The sequence below is a fragment of the Protopterus annectens genome, chromosome 8.part0 (genome assembly GCF_019279795.1).
Source record: "Protopterus annectens isolate FY-2018-M chromosome 8.part0, PAN1.0, whole genome shotgun sequence".
Taxonomy (NCBI): domain Eukaryota; kingdom Metazoa; phylum Chordata; order Ceratodontiformes; family Protopteridae; genus Protopterus; species Protopterus annectens.
The window spans coordinates 638192151-638210099 of record NC_056741.1 but is presented as its reverse complement, the minus strand read 5'-3'; positions in this window follow the sequence as shown (position 1 = coordinate 638210099).

Genomic DNA, 17949 nt, shown 5'->3' with positions numbered 1-17949 from the left:
GGCCAGGACCTTTCAAGTCACACAGGCACTCAGGTCATTGAACCACAGGTACCAGTATGACTCTGCCATAGTCCATGTGGGTGTTAAGGACCTGAGAAGTACCTTCATTGACTGTATGAAGTGAGACATGATCAAACTCACTGATTATGTGTCTCAGGCAAGTGTGAGCCTAGCACTGAGCAGCATAATACCTTTTCCAAGGATGATGCCACGTTAACAACATAAAATAATTGATTTTAACAACTGGCTTACCTTCTGGTGTCAATTCAAGGGGGTATGATATTTGATGGCCTGGAAGGACTGATTGACAGACTACACTGCTTTGCCAGGGATGGTCTGCACTCATCCTCTCTAGGGTTTTGGATAATGGCAAAGACCTTTTCCACCACTTTTTTACTCAATGCCATACTGATAAACCTGCTGACTTAACTGAACCTGTGAAAGGAATATCTGAAGGTGGTACTGCTCAATGCAAGATGGCTTAACAAGAAGCTCCACTGCCTGCAAACATTCCTCTCCCAAGAGAGTGTAAACAGCTGTGTAGTAATGCAGACATGGTTAAAAGTTAAGACGAATACCCTAGCAGTGCAAGGTTATAAAGCCTTTCACACATTTAGACCAGTTACTGCACAGGAGAGAACTAAAGGTGGAGGAGTCTCAGTCTATATTAAAAACAACCTTAGATCCAGTCTAGTTAAAGTGTATGACTCACTGAAACTCATACAAATGCAACTCACCACAAACAGGGTCTCATGCCATATCCTTGCAACCTATAGGTCCCCCTCCACATCCCAGGAAACCCATACTACCTATCTCAGTGTACTATAGCCCCTCACCATTCAACCCAATATGAACTTCATGTGGGATCTCAACTACCTCTCTATAGACTGGGAACCCTACACCACTTCTAATGCACAAGCCCAGTGATTCCTAAACTTTGTTAATACAAACATCCTGGACCTGTTGGTCCAGTCTCCTACCAGGGGTGCAAACATCCTTGACCATGTACTCATGAACATGGGGGAATGATATTCCTCACCCAATGTCATGTCCTCACTTATCATATCTGACCATGAGGCAGTATTTCTTAAAATAAAAATTAAATCCGGGGAACCAGTGAAACTGAAAACCTTTAGGAACTATTCCAAGGCTGAGCTGTTTACAAAATCCATGTACAGACATATTGATAGCTGTATAGAGTGAGCTGTGCCCACTCATATTAAGAACAAGACAAATTCAAAAGACAAGCCACCCTGGTGGAATCACAATGTCAATCAGTTATACAACAAAAGAAAAAAAAATTTGGTCAAGCATAGGAAGAGCAAAATATATATGTACTAAAAGCCCCCTGACCAATCTAAACAGGCAAGTAAGATGGTTAATTAATACTTCAAAGGCTAAACTTGAAGAAAAAATAGCTTCTTAGGCAAAGGACAACCACAAAACTTTCTACAGTTATGTCTGTTACCTCAAGGGAAATACCCAACAATGCGCAGAATTTATTATAAATGGCATCACCCACACTGAACTGGAGGCCATTGCCAACTTTTTGGCTGACAGGTTCAGCTCAAATCCCCCCCCCACAATAGTCCAAAGAAAATACCATATACACAATCCACCAACCATTACTAGGGAACAGGCCATCAATGCACTTTCCAAGGCCAAAATCACTGCATTGATGGGCCTCAATAATATCCTGGAATGCTTACTAAATAGCATGAAACATGACCTGGTCCACTTGAATCACTTTTCAGCTTGAGTCTACAGTCCGGTTTTGTGCCCAAGGAATGGAAGATGGCTGCAGTCGTTCCCCTGCACAAAGGAGGTCCAACCACCAATCTGGTTAACTACAGGCATATAAGTCTGACAAGCCTTATATGTAAGGCCATAAAAAGAATCATCATGGACATGATAAACGAGAACATAAGTAATCTGCAAACACTGGACCCATCACAGTTTGGCTTTGATAAAGGAAGGTTATACCTATTACATCAGATGGACTTCTTTGAGAGGGTCACCAAAGCAATGGATGAAGGCAAGGCTGTGCACACAGCTTACCTTGACCTGGTCAAGGCTTTTGATACAATGCTCCATTCAGGCATTATAGATAAGCTCACTAAATTAGGAATAAGCCCTTTTATCACCCACTGGATAGCCAACTAGCTCACTGATAGGATCCAGAAGGTCAAAACAGTTGAGGCAACCTCCACCAAGAAGCCTGTCACTAGTGGAGTCCCCCAGGGATTGGTACTGGGCCTGTTCCTTTTTATCATCTATTTCTCTGAAGTTGAAGCAAATTATGAAGGCTTATGGCTGACTAGGTTTGCAGATAATTACAAGCTGGGGGTTATCATTAACTCCCCTACAGACACGAACATTCTTCAAGAAGGCCTGTCTCTGACTGACAAATGGTGCTAAAGCCATGGTCTTAAACTCAGTGCTAAGAAATGAATAATAGTACCGTTTAGGACGTCAACCATCCTGGCTAATTACCATGTTGATAATATGCTCCTAGGAATTGACCCATTGTTCAGCCTGAGCCTTGGATCTAAAAGTCTAGAGCTGCCAATGTTGGATCCATAAGATTCCGAATAGACCCACAGTTCAGGAAGGATGGATGAGACAACATTGTATCAAACAACTAATCGGCATTACTGAAGGATTTTCCTTTGTAAAAGTAGTATCTGAGCTGCCTGTGGACATCCAGAGTATGTAATATTCTTTCTCTCTTGTTTAGGTTCTGGAAGAGTGCAGTGTAATTTAACAGATTGGTTCAAGTTAAACAATGGAATCATTTTAGGCATGAAAGAAGGATTTGTTCTCAAAGACGCACTGTCCTTGAGGAAAATGAAGGAAGGTTGACTCACCATTAAAGCTTGTAACTGAAATACTTTTCTTGCAAAAGTCAGAGCAATGAGTAATAGTCTTTTGTGTTAAAAACTTCACTTCAGCCTGATGAGCAGATTCAAATGGAAGACGTATTAGCCTTTCAAGCTCAAAGTTAAGATATCAAGGAGGAACCACCTGTTTTCAAGGAGTAAGAACATATAAAAACTTCTTTCAAAAACTGCTTTTGAGGACAGGAAGCAAAGGGGGCACTAAGGCAGACAAACAGAAATGGCCAAAAGATGAATCTTGATAGAAAATAAGCCAGAGCATAATAAATCATACAAATATTCTAAAAATGTAGGCATCCTCGCCTTAAATAGGTTTGGGTTCTTAGTTTGTCACCTACTAGAAAATATTTTCCACTTACACATATGACTTCTTAGTAGCAGTTTTTTTTTTTTTTGCATCAGTTAGTACCTGCTGCATGCACTCAGAAAAAGGTGACTAAAAGGTACCGAATTTCTATCTTCCAGGCAGTCAAATGGAGGTGATTTCAAGTTAGGATATTTCAAACAACTCCTGTCTTGTGTGAGTAAATCCAGTCTATGGAGAAGCATGTGGTAATTACCCTTAGCCATTGTCACAAGAAAGGAGAATCACTGTTGCATGGGCCAGAGGGGAGTCAACCACAATGATTTTTGGATAGTCCTGCATCTTCTGAAAGACCCTGGATATCAATGGAAAGGGCAGAAAAGGCATACAGGAACATTCTCATCCATGGGAATGCTAAAGCATTTGCCTTACAGGCCTGTTTGCAAGGAATCATGATATAGAATTTAGTTGTTTATAAAGGAGATAAACAAATCTATTTGAAGTGTTCCCTACAGCTGGATCAATTTCTGGAAGATCCCTGATTGTAGTTTCTATTTGTGAGTATCCATCTTTTTGTCAACTAATGAATATGTAGATAGTGGTCATTGTGACTCCTCCAAGGAAGGGAAAGTTAGATATATAACATCTTATAACACTATGACACGTAGTGTTAGTAGTATTATAAATAAATATTGGACAGTCCTAATGGCATCTTCTGAGATTAGGGCAATTCTAGATGACAGACCACGGTTTGCATATAGGAATATGAAGACATTAAAGAACATGTTGTGCTATAAAGATTTTAGGGACGAAACACAGAGTCGGTGTACTATAAGGAAGAAAGGTACATTTGCATGCAGTAACTGTAGTTGTTGTGGTGACAACATGCATAGGAATAGTATATTTGTGCATCCGATAACGCACAGGATCTACACTTTTCATGTATCGGCTACTTGTGTTACTAATAATGTAGTATACCTTGCAACTTGTACAGTCTGCTCTTCATTCTATATTGGGAAAACAACTAGGAAGTTGAAAGAGCGCATAATAGAGCACAAATCTGAGATAAGAAGGGCATGTGAGAACAATGCTTTATTTAAGCATATTAATGTGCATGGTGTAGATCATAATTTTAAGTTTAGGGTGATTGATAATGTCTATGCATCCATTAGGGGAGGTGATATAGGAAATCTATTGGAAATAAGAGAGTTTGAATGGATCATTAGACTATCAGCTGACAGTCCACCTGGTCTGAATTCCGCTGTGTCTTTAAAGCCTGTATTGGCTAAAATACAGCGTACTAAGATAAAGTGATATGTATGATTATATATTCCATATGTTTTTTGTACATTTTATGTCATTATATGTATATAATGTATTGTTTTAACTGATGATCATATGATGCTTGGGCTGCGTGTCATGTGATTCTCTATGACTCCTATTTAAACTGTTGTTTTTAATGAACCTGTATTAAGCATTGAGAAAGGGTGTATAACCTGAAAGCTTTGTGTTATTATAATGGTCTTTTTTGCTCAACATTGTTGTCATTCATTGGATAAATGGGCCACCCCCAGGCAAATAACGCATTGAGTGTGGCCATCGGCTGGGGACAGCTTATGACCACACTCAGTGCATTTAGAAAAAATGGCTTTAGGCCCTTCAGCCATCACACCACACACTCACGCACTAGGGGGAGGGAATGAAACAAAATTTGAAGTAAATTTACCACAAAAAAAATACGCTAACTATATTAGTCGATAAAGGGGGCTAAACAAAAACACACACACACCAAAGAAATTTAGAAAAAAAAAGATTTTAAAAGGTTTTTATCAAACTGGAAATATCTCACCCACGCCTAAGAGCTCATCTCTAGAAGCTGCTACAAGCCGCGGCAAACTAGATCTGAGGATGGGGGATGTGTAGCAGGGGATTATGGGTAGGGGAGGAGCTAGGAGCTCGGATCTTTTAGCTAGGTAAAGCTGCCGTCTCGGATCCGAGGACGGATCCGATACCCACAGGTTGCAGACCAAATGAAGTTAACTACTTCAGATTGAGCCTTTATTCTAGACGGTAAGGATAGCTTATTCTATTGGTAGATAAAGGTAATGATGTTTCTAAGCCAGGAGGATAAAGTCACTTTGGAAATAGGTTTACCCAATCTGGGTCCTGCAAAGGCCACAAACAATTGATCTGTTTTCCTGAAAGATTTAGCCCTGTCCAAATAACAATGAAGCTGCTGATGCACATCAAGGGTGTGCAAAAGGTACTCCCCTCTATTAGAATGCTGAGGGAAGAAAACCGGCAGGTCAATAGATTGGTTAATGGAAAATCCAGAAATGACCTTGGGCAAGAAAGAAGGGTCAGTACGAAGAGACATCCTATCCGGGTGGAAGATCTAGTAAGGTCTCTTGACACTCAAGGCCTGCAGCTCAGATACTCTTCTCGCTGAGGTAAGTGCTACTAGAAATAAGGTTTTCCATGACAAAAATTTTAAATCACATGAATCAAAGGGCGCGAAAAGAAGACCTGTGAAAGACTGAAGCACCAAAGTCAAATCCCAGGGTTCTAAGGGAGGCTTGACCGGAGGTTTAACGTGTAATACTCCATTCAAGAATGTCTTGCATAGGCGGTGTGACATAATCGAAGAATTATCAAATCCATTATGAAAATTGGCGATAGCTGCTAAATGTACAGTGATTGTCGATGCTGAGGCTCCTGCATGTAAAAGAGTCGTCAGGTATTGAATGATCTTTTGACTAGACATAGAGAAGGGATCTATGTTCTGATCTTTGGCCCAAATAGAAAACCTAGTCCATTTACTAGAATAAACTTTACTGGTGGAAGGTTTGTGTGAAGCCAGAAGAATTTCACGAACAGGAGATGGGATGTTAGGCAGCCTGGCAATCATTGGAAGTGGAGGAATCAAGCTGTGAGCTTGAGACTATGGAGATTTGGATGAATCAGTCCCTGAGGATGAGATAACAGGTCTTGGGAATGATCCAGGATCCATGGGCTGTGAATCAGATGAGGCCATAGAAATGGGAACCAGACTTGACGGAGAAAATAGGGGGCAATGAGGATCACTTTGCTTCTCAACCTCTGAGCTTTCTGGAGAAATTTTGGAATGAAGGGAAACAGGGGAAAGGCATACAGAAGACCCGGGGGCCAATCGTGCGTTAGACTGTCCCTTGGGGGTTCCCCCTGAGGGGGGATCAGGGCAAAGTAGCTGCTGCATTTCTTGTTTAGGGAGGAAGCAAACAGATTGCAGCAAGGCCAGTGTCAGAAGATCCAATCTGCTGTTACAGGGTTGCGGGACCACTCATGAGGCATCAGAATGTTCCTATTTAAATTGTCTGCAATAAAGCTGGAACTCTCGGGAATGTGCATTGCTATAAGAAAGTGGTTAGAAGCTATCGCCCAGTGCCAAATCCTCATGGCTTCCTGACACAGGGGGTAAGACCTGGTTCTGCCTTGCTTGTTGATAGACCAGATGACTGACATGTTGTCTGACTGAATTGCAATGGTCCCAGAAGGAAGGGATGCATGGAACGCTTGCAACGCTAACAGAACTGCCCTCAGTTCCAGGACATTTATGTGCAAATTGGCCTCCATGGGGGACCAGATGCCTTGGACCGTCTTTCCCTGGAAATGCCCCCCACCCTAACAGGGAAGCATCTGTGGTCACTACGGCCGTGGGCTGGGGAAGACAGAATGGTCGACACGAAAGATTAGTTTGTGGCTTCATCCACCATAGCATTTCTTCCTTGCAACGGTTTGTAAGATGTATCATGTGGTGGAGTGGGTGAGTTAGAAATGACCATTGTGCAGAAAGGAGCCACTGCAGGATTCTCATGTGCAATCTTGCCAGTGGTACTATGTAATGGAAGCCACCATGGAGCCTAAGAGTTGCAGTACAAGGCATGCTGATACATAGGTCTGAGGAAGAAGGTCTTGGATTTGGTGTCTTATTTTCAAAAAAACAAAAAGGTCCAGCACAAAAGGGTGAAACATTAAAACTACTATATTGGGGTTGCTCCAAAAACAAACAGCATACCGGTTTCAGCAACAGCCTTCCTCAGTGCTTAATGACAACGTAATATTAACAGTCCCTTAAATAGAAAGCACCATTGGCATACAAAAATACCATTGGTTGGTTAGGCAATCTAAGACAACTCATTAAGGCCAGGTTTAAACAAACCCCACAGCCGAATAATCCAACCTGATTCTTTATTATTTAATAACGTGTGCCAACCAACTTTAGACCTACATTGGCCCTGGATCCTATCAATGACAGTGAATATAAACCTAGCCATTTTGTGAATTGAACTGTGCTTATATAAAGTGTTTTTAGGTCTCCTATTCCTGATTTCACTGAGGTGTTCGTAAATTCGAAGCCTCAATGATCTAGACGTCTGTCCTACATAGAACACCGAGCAGGACCAGGTAGCCAAATACAAAATCCACTCAGTACTGCAATTAGCATAGCATTAAATGTCATAAACTTTAGGGGTGTTGGAACTAGTAAAGGTCTTAGTTTTGAATACATGGGGGCATGCAGAACAATGTCCACAAGGTACACAACCCCTAACCTTGTTACCAAATAGTGTAGATTGTTGTAATGTCTTGTTTTTGAAAGCCTGTGAGGGAGGAGAGAAGCTTGACAGGATGCTGTGTCAAAGACCGCTCCAATAAATTCTAGTGTCTTCGTTGGGGACAGTTGAGATTTGTCCTTGTTGATTGTAATCCCCAAGTGGAGAGTGAGACCTTGAGTATGAGAAGCTGCAGACTAGGAGATTCCTGGTTGGTGCAGTAAGGAGACAATCGTCTAGTAGTTGAAGATGAGCTACCACAACTCCCATACTTTTGGTGAACACTCGGGGGGGGGGGGCGGCTGTTGAGAAACCAAATGGCAGTGCTCTGAACTGGTAGTGATTGGCTCCCAGCCGGAAGTGGAGAAACTTCCGGGAATGGTGATTCATCTTTATGTGGTAGTACACGTGCTGGAGGTCTATAGAGCACATCCAATTGTCCCTCCCTAGGAAGGGGAGAATGGACTGTACCATGACCATCCGGAAATTTTTGAGGTTTGATAAATTTGTTCAATAGGCTGAGATCCAGGATTGGTCTCCAGTCCCCTGTCTTTTCTTGGCACTAAAATGAACCTCAAGTAAAACCCGGATCCTGTCTGGTCTGGTGGGACTGGTTGGATGACTCTTTTTCTTAGCAGCTTTTCTATTTCTAAGGCTGCTAATTCCCTCTGATTGGGTGGTACATTGGGGATTCGTTTGACTGGTCTGGGAGTTAAATTGAAAGGTAATTGGTAGCCTCTGGATATTATTCTCTGCACCCAAACACTGGTAGTAATAAGTTGCCAGGCTGGTAGGTGCAGAGAAAAACGACCCCTGACTGCTTCCAGAGGAAAGCAATCGGGCCACTGCTCAGGAGCACTGGTAGGGTCTGCCGGAGAAAGAATCTGTAGTGCCCTGGTTACACGGACCCCCTCTACCCCGAAGGGGCATCTTCTGGATGAGTTGCCCCCTCTGCCCTGGGGTTATTGTTCACCACGAGTGTCACGAAAAGATCCTTGGGAATTCTTGAACCACATTTTTTCTCCCTTCTGGTTCCTGGAGTAGGACCTCTGGGGGTTGGAAAAGTGTATGCCCAACAGCAGGAAAGATCTTTCCATCTTTCTCACTTTGTGCAAGTTTGTCTCGTACTTTGGGTCCAAAAAGTACAGATTCGTTAAGAGGTGCATTGACGAAGGAAGATTTTAAAGGGGTCTGCAAAGTCATGCAATCGCATCCAAGCATTACATCTCATGACAATGCCTGATGCGGCAGCTCGAGCTGCCCCCTCGCCCCCTCGGTGGTGTGAGAAGGGGTTCCCTTCAAAGGGGGAGGTCTTGTGGCTCCTGTGCCCAGGGTCCCGAAATAGGGGATTGGGACAGCTGCATGCTGGGGGGGTTCTGATGCTGATGTCATTGGTGCTGACTGCGAGCCTGTGGAGGCAAGGACCCTCTCCATCACCTGGAAAGCAGGCCCGCCTGAGGAGGGATGGGAGCCCGGAACCAAGAAGGACAACCTCGGAACCGGGGAAACACCCTGCCCTGAGGAGCCCACCTCCAGGTAAGGAGCTCTAAGAGGACTGGAAGCCATCAGAGCCATGAACATAGATGGCGCTAGTGAAAAAATGGGTTCTGGGCTAGGTACCAAGGTACAGATGGTCCAAGCACTGCTCCAAGAGTGCATCAGCTCCACCGGGTAAAAACTGCTGTCGGAGCCGAGACAGTATGCACCGGGGTGGACATCAGTACCGAGATCTCTGGGACCTGGGTAGAGGCCGGAGGAGGATAATCAGAGGAAGATGTTGTAAAAGATTCCGAGCCATGAGGGACGGAAGGTCTAACTGGAATGGGCAATCCCCTAGCTGCCAGAAGCTGGTCCACAACCCGCACTAGATCTAATTCAGAAAAATTCCTGGTGGATCTAAAGGAGGCTGGTGAAGGAGAATCAGGTTTTTCTAGAAAGGGGCTAAACCTCTGCCCCAAAAAAGAGTCGTAAGTTGGAGAGTATCTTGCCCTTGGCAGATATTCGAGTTTAGGAGCCAATGGAGCTGAAGAAACTATCGGCACCGTGGCTGGAGATGGTGCCGAAGTAGGTATAGTCATAGGAGCCAATGTCAGATCCAAGGACGGCAACAAAGTCAGTGGTGCTGAGGTTGGAACCGAAATAGGGGTGAATATCATGTACGGCACTGAGGGAGAAGATACAGAGCCTGGTGCTGAGGAAGTCTGTGCTGAGGGCGCTGGCGAAGCACGGAGCAGACTCGGTTCCATAACTGATGGAGATGCAGGAATCGAGTTACTCCATTTTTCCTTATGTTTTTGGTCTTTGGAGGGGGTGAGACTCAGACCCAGATAGAGCCCCAGGAAAAAAGTGTCTTAATTAAACCTTTCAAAATAAGCTTATTTTGCGTTCTGCTAGTGTATGATTACTAAAACTAGCACAAATGTCACAGTCAGCTTTAATATGATCCATGCCCAAACAGTAGACACAACGAGCATGTCCGTCAGAGTTGGGCATCTTACGCCCACACTTGTCACACTGTTTAAACCTCAACTTAGCTTTGTCTGACGTAGTAAGGCAACAAGGCTGTCCGAATAGAAAAAAACAAAAGAAGGGAGAGAAAAAAGTGAGAGAATAGCAACGATGGTATTTAAAAAATACCACAAGTGGTAAGGAAGGGCCTGCCAAAGGCAGGAGAGAAGGACAGTACCAATAATGGTAGAAATTCAATTACCATGGTAAAGGGTAGGGGATAGAAGTAGGTTATAGGAGACAGTGAGAAAAGGCTAATTTTACTAAAAATAAGAAATTTTGAGGAGAAACTATCTTAAAAATCACAATTTTCCACTTAGCTTTGAGAGGGATGGCTAGCACGTCTGATGAGGAACGCGGAAAACGAGATCTGGAGTAACTAGGAGATGGGGCATTATGGCTAGGTCTTAGCTGAGAGTTTTTGGCTGGCGTGAGCTTGGAAACGGCCATATCGGTTCAGTGGACGAAACTGAAGTCCTATTTGTAATGAATAAACAAAGATTTACAACATCAGATAAACTATTCTGTGAGGTAGAATGAGACAAGATTTCTGTAAGTTCAGATGAAAACCCAGAGTTTTGAGGAGTTTCTTGACACATCTCAGAGACTCTTGACAACTGACAAAAGAATCTGCAAAAATAAAGCAATCACCCATATACGGAAAAATGTGTATTAACTGAAGTCTGCAGTAAACAGTTACTGCAGTTAGACACTTTGGAAATACTCTTCGTGCTATAGATAGTCCAAAGGGTAGAACAGAGAACTGATAATGTAAGCAAGATACACAGAACCTTAAAAAAGTCTGAATTCCTTGCCAATAGGAATGTGATGATGAGCATCTTTTTAGTCTTATGCTACCATTAGAGGTACCAAGGTCTGGAGGAATAATATTCTAAACCTTGGAACCTTGATATAGAGATTGAGAAGGTAAAGGTCTAAAATGGCCTACAGATTCCTTCTTGATCCTTGAATAAAAATATTTGCCTGTCTGAATTGGTGATACTAATTATATTACCCTCTGAAACAACCTGTGATCCAAAACTGGAGGAAACGGGGATTTTGTTTTACATCATGAGAATGAATTCCCTGAAAAGTAGGAAGGGATTACCATTTCATTTGTATTCCTGCTGGCTGATTCACAGCACACATTTGTCCAGAATAATCTGATGCCAGTGGAGAAGATGAAGTCTTAAACTGAAATATAGATTACCAGGGCTGCGGGGACTGAAGAGACAAGTAATCATTCTTACTTTTTGGACTGTTCCTGGTTCTGGGAGGCCTTTCTTTTCTTTTTAGAGCCTCCTTGGCATTGTTGTTAGTATCTTGTTAACATTTTGCTGCTTAAATTGCTTTCTGAAAAAGGGTCCCAACTTAGAAAGTCTTTATTGAACTTAGAGAATGTAGGTTGAGAAATGTGGATTACCCTTTAAATCAATTTCCTTTTTTCATCGGATTTTCAAGGACCTTAGCATCAGAAGGGACCAAACAGAAAATTCTATATCTACAGGAGAATTTAAATCTGTTTTAACAAGCACACATTTGTCCAGAATAATCTGATGCCAGTGGAGAAGATGAAGTCTTAAACTGAAATATAGATTACCAGGGCTGCGGGGACTGAAGAGACAAGTAATCATTCTTACTTTTTGGACTGTTCCTGGTTCTGGGAGGCCTTTCTTTTCTTTTTAGAGCCTCCTTGGCATTGTTGTTAGCATCTTGTTAACACCTTGCTGCTTAAATTGCTTTTTGAAAAAGGGTCCCAACTTAGAAAGTCTTTATTGAACTTAGAGAATGTAGGTTGAAAAATGTGGATTACCCTTTAAATCAATTTCCTTTTTTCATCGGATTTTCAAGGACCTTAGCATCAGAAGGGACCAAACAGAAAATTCTATATCTACAGGAGAATTTAAATCTGTTTTAACACCTTCAGGTAAGTTTTGAGCACTTAACCAAATAAATCTCATAAGAGATCCAGAAACAGCAGATCAGGACACAGAATCAGAAGACTCATAGGATCACTTTAAGAGGAGCTTGGTTACATGAGAGGCAGAGACAACTAAGAAATTCAAAGTTTTTTTACTTCTGAAGAGGGAAAGTTAACAGTTAAATGTCTCATGTTCTCAAATGAAGCAAGTAAAACTTTCATCAAATGAGCCTACTAGTTCAAAATTCAGAAAGTTAAAGCAGCACAACAATAAACTTTTTTCCCCAAATTTATCAAAAGCTTTTCCAACCTTGCCAGAGGGAATGTGGTTAGCATTTACTACATTTTAGCACATACTTTGTATAACCTATCAGGCTTTTTAGAAGCAGGAGGTTGAGTGTCAGGCATGCTACAAGCTGTCAAGAAAACATCTTCTGAAGCTGAGTAAGTAGGAATGACTAATGTTCCAAAAGAAGATAGCTGTTCTGCAGGCACATTTGAAAACACTCTCCTCAGAATCTTCAGCTTGATGACAATTTACTGAAGGAAACTCTCTGCCTCTATTCCCCTGCTCTTCTGACTGGGAATCACTGACTAAAAAGTAAGCAAAATCTTTTTCTTTCGCTATTTCTAGTCAATGAAGAAACAAGATGTGACAGACCCTTTTTACCCTGAGCCAGTCAGCAAGCACCCTCAATCCTCACTACTGACACCAGTGAGAGAAGGTCACTGAAAACAGAAAGGGATTTACACAGTACTTCAAATGCAGCTCTCTACAGCAATCACAATTTTCCCTAAGAGCACACAGGGAACACACTCCACTGGGACTGGACTCTCTGTATCTCCATATCCCAAATAAGACCCACCTTAGAGAACTGTGTCTCAATTCTGACACACACTTGAATATCTGATTTTTCACACACACACACACACACACACACACACACACACACACACACACACACACACACACACACACACACCTGGGAAAGGCTGACACCAATTCACCGGCTGTGCTCCCTCTCTCCAGACTACAAGGTAGATAGATGCCACCAGCCAGATACTCTAAGGCTCTTACCAAGGGTAACTAATTATACTGTGTCAAATTAATACTAATATAAATGATAGAGTGTGACCGACGCATTAAGACTTTGCAAAGTGGCCACAGTGTCACTAAGATTAAGCACAAGCACTCTCAAGATGTTAAAAGTATTCACTAAAAAAACAGTCACAATGAAAATGTATAAAAATGTTTAATAATGGATAATAAAATAGAAAACAGAAGAAAACTTAATGTTTAGTTAAATAAACATTAGAGTTTTCAGTCACAGGAAATATAAAAATAACACAGTTGGATAGAATCTCACAGATGCAGAAAAGGAGAAAATAATAAACTAATCCACTGTACTTTTCCTAACTGAACTAAAGAGAAACTATCCCTAGTTAACTCACTTAGTATTGCAAGGCAAGATGGACTGCTGAGATGCTCATTTCCACAAGGCAAGATGAGAGACTACACACTAACTAAACTGTACAACTAACAACTGAACTGTGATAACTGACATAGATCTTTTAAATCAGGTTCCAAAGAAGAAAAAAACAAACAAAAACAAACAAACAAACAAACAACAAACTGCTGCTGCCAGAGTTCTATCCTTCAGCTGGTTATAGAATGACATCACATCTAGTCACCTGACTCTGGCACAATACACATTCAGAACTCTGTTAAGATTCTGTTGCAGCATTTTTAGCGTAAGCAGCTTTTACAAATATATTTTAATACAAGCATCTGTACAAATCAATGTGACAGTCAAATGACACAAGATGATTAACAAACCTTCAGCCAGCCATGCTGGCATATACCACACAGGCACTGCCTTACTTTTCCTGGTATAGCTGGCAATACCTCACATAGTCACCCCCCCTTGCCTTTGAAGACTCAAACTAGTTTTTCAAGTAACCCTGGAGAAATGGGCCTGTCTGGGAACACAATAATATATACCCTGTCTTGAGAATCTGTATGCATTGGCATTGCTGTAATCTGGAATGGTTAATACAGGGGATCCTCCTAAAGCCCATTTAAGCTTTTGGAATTCCTGCTCACAGGCTGGGGTCCACACTTTCTTATCTGGACAGTATTTCCTTGTCAAGTCTGTTAGGGGAGCACCTATTGCACTATTATTGGGAAAAACTTTCCATAGTACCCTCGCTGTACCTAAGAATACCTTTACTTGCTTTTTGGTAACAGGGGCAGGCTATACCTGAATAGCTTCCACCTTAGCAGGTTCTGGCTTAGTCTTACCACCCCTCAGTCTATGTTACAGATTTTGCTTTGCTTTCCCCTAGCTATCTCAGATTTTATTTACTACTTTAAGAACTAGACACAACTAATCTGTGATACCATGGACCCAATGAATTTTAACTGAACAATCCCTCATGCCTTACAATAGGAAAGAGGAACTTCAGGAGGGTTGTTGTACAGGTTGAAGTGGAATGAAATGCTCTATTTTTATGCTTAGTAATAATTTTGTATACTAATAATTTTGTATTTTAATAATTCAATCCATCCAATCTGACATACGTGTCAACATTCATAGCAACAGAGATCCTGGGTGGCATAATGATAGTAGACCCTTCAGGATGGTAGCGCAGAAGGATACTCTATTCTGGAGATATAATCTAGCTTGTAAGGTTTGATAAAGATATGCATGGATGAGCAGGTGGCAGATTCACAAATATCATCTAGTGAATAGGCTGTAAAAGTTGCCATGGCTCTAGTAGAATGAGCTTATGGTTTTACCATAAAGAGGTTTGTTGTGAAGTGTACAAATGAATGTAATATAGTCAGATAGCCGTCTTGAAAATGATACCTTGGACACCTTGTTTCCCAATTTATGAACCAACAAAATAGAAAGCTGTTCATCTTTATGAATGATTCTGTTCTGTGAAGGTAGAAATGCTATTGCCTATGAACATCCAAAGTGTGATATAAATGCTCTCCTTTGTTTCATGATTTTGGAAAGAAAAACTGGTAGATGAATAGGTTGAGAAATATTGGGCTTAGAAGAAACGTTTAGAATAAAGGAAGGATTTATCCCTAGAGACATCTTGTCTTTATGGAAAACCAAATAAGGAGAGAAGGACAGAACTTAAGAGTTGTGAAATCACTTCTTGATGAAATGATGGTTATGAGAAAAATAGTTTTCAAAGAGAGGTACATAAGTTCTGCCAAGGATGCTGGGTCTATATTAGAACATCGAAGTTTCAGAACATTGAATGTTCTAATATCGAACCCTATTCAGCGAACGCTGAAAATAGCGAAGCTGCAGAAAACCAAATTTTTTCCCAGGGAAAGAATTCCCTTGTCCGTTTCTGTCACTTCGCTATTTTCAGCGCTGTGGTGGAACATTATGGGTTGGGTTCAGGTAAGTGTGCAATTGTGTGGATGTGAGGGTTAGGGCAGGTTAAGTGAGTTAGGGTTAGGGAGAGGGTCAGGTAAGTGTGCAATTGTGTGGACATGAGGGTTAGGGCAGGGTAGGTGAGTTAGGGTTAGGGCACGGGTGAAGTGAGTGTGCGTTAGTGACGGACCTTAGGGTTAGGGTTTGGGTTAAGGTAAGTGAATAGTTAGTGGTGTATTTACAGTTTAGTGTAGGGTTAGATGTAAGATTTTAGGTGTATGTGTGTGGATTGCTGTTTGTTTGGTGTGCTTGTGTTGTATGTATGTGTTTCGGAACAGCACATTTTTTCCCTAGGAAAAAATTTGCTGTTCTGAATGTTCAATGTTAGCATTCGCTGAATTGGGTTCGATATTAGAACATTTGAAGTTCTGAAACTTCGATGTTCTAATATAGACCCAGGATGCTGACTCGCTGGTTTTGTGAGTGCTTCCAGAACAAAATTCAGATCCCAAGGAGGAACAAGATCTCTAACTGGAGGTCTTAACAGAAATCTGCCTTTTAGACATGCCTTGCATGTCTATAGGAGGCTAGAGAAAGTTGTTAAAACCCACAGTGAAACCTGGAAACTGCAGCCAACTGGATCTTGATAGTGGAGAAACTTATTTATTTATTTGTCTTTGTTTACCAGGTAAGTCTGACTGGGTAACAGTAATTTTCAGTGCAGGCCCAGGGAGAAAAGCTCCATTTGCTTACATTGCATTATACTAAGTTCCAATCAAACACAGAATAATTACATTTCTATTTACATTTATACACAAATAGTAGCTACAATTATACATTCTAAGATTTTACAGAGATGGAAGCTACTAAACAGAAAGCACACATGCAACTTAGTGGATTGTACAGGCAGCAGTTATGTATAAAAATTGTTTTGTCATTTCAGTTCATAGGAGGTTACTAGGCAGGCAGCACTAGAGCCCTTACAAGCCGAGCCATATTAATCCTGAGTTACCTCAATTGTCCTTGGTTAGATGGACATAATTCACAGAGCAAATCTATGATAAACACTGACTACCCCTGTCCATGAGGGACATGGATGCCACCCCGGGGTGAATTTGCAGTCCCCCATCCATTTGTCCACGATGCACCTGAATAGGGACAGTGAGGAGCTCTGCTTCGTGTGAATTTGAAGTTTATTCCAGAGTAGCAGCAACCTCTGGGAGATATATCTGTCTCTCCAGCATGTTCTGTTAATATCACAGGCTAGGTTAAGATCCCTAGAGTGAGTGATTCTTGTGCCATTTGACTTACAGATGTGCAGCATATCCATCAGGGCAGGGTAAGAGACTGCCCTATAGGCCAGGCACAAATCGCCTCTCAACAGCCTATATGATACAGAGTACAGACAGGGCTTTCAGTCTATTCACGTAAGTCATGGTTTGAAGGCCCTGTATTTTCTTGGTGAGAAACCTCTGTGGTCTCTCCAGCTGCTGTAGGTGTCTGGTGAGGTACATGCAGAAGGGAGCATTGTAGTCTATTAATGGTCTGATGAGGGTTGAGTACAGTAGAGTTATAAAATCCTTAGATCCGGATATGATGCCCTTACTTATGAGATGTGCATTATAGAAGCTTTCTTTACCAATGAGGAAAATTGGTGGTCTAAGTTCAGACTGTTATCTCTGTGTTCCCAGATCTCACACCATGGGTTTGAACTTGGGGGGATGCTGTCAATATTGTAATTAGCAGGGAATTCTGCTTTGCCAAAGGAGATAATAATGCACTGTTTTGTGTTTTGTTTTAGACAGTGGCTTTGGCACCTGTGATTTGCATGTGTTAGCCCCTCCAGTAATATGTTAACATTGCTGGGGGACTCAATGATTATACCCAGTTTGCAATCATCAGTGAACTTGGTAAGCCAAAGACTGTCTACTTTAGCCTGGACTTCTGAGAAATAGATTCCAAACAGTAAAGGGCCCAGCACAGATCCTTGTGGTATGCCACTGGTGATAGGTCTACTGCTAGAGGTGCAGTCACCAACTTTGACAGAATGTGTTCTGTCTGTGAGCCAACTGACTACGCATCTAGTGATGTAAGGGTTAATCCTCAGCTGGGAGAGTTTCACAATGATACCTGAGTGGGGACTGTATCAAAAGCCTTGGCTTTGGTGACTTTCTCGAAGAAGTCTACTAGATTTAATAAACATGATTTATCCTTAACAAATCCAGATGGGGTTGGGTCTAGAGTTTGAAGGTCATCTATATCCTTGTTTATAAGGTCCATGATGATTCTTTCCATAGCCTTGCAAATGAGTCTGAATAGAATTATGGGTCTA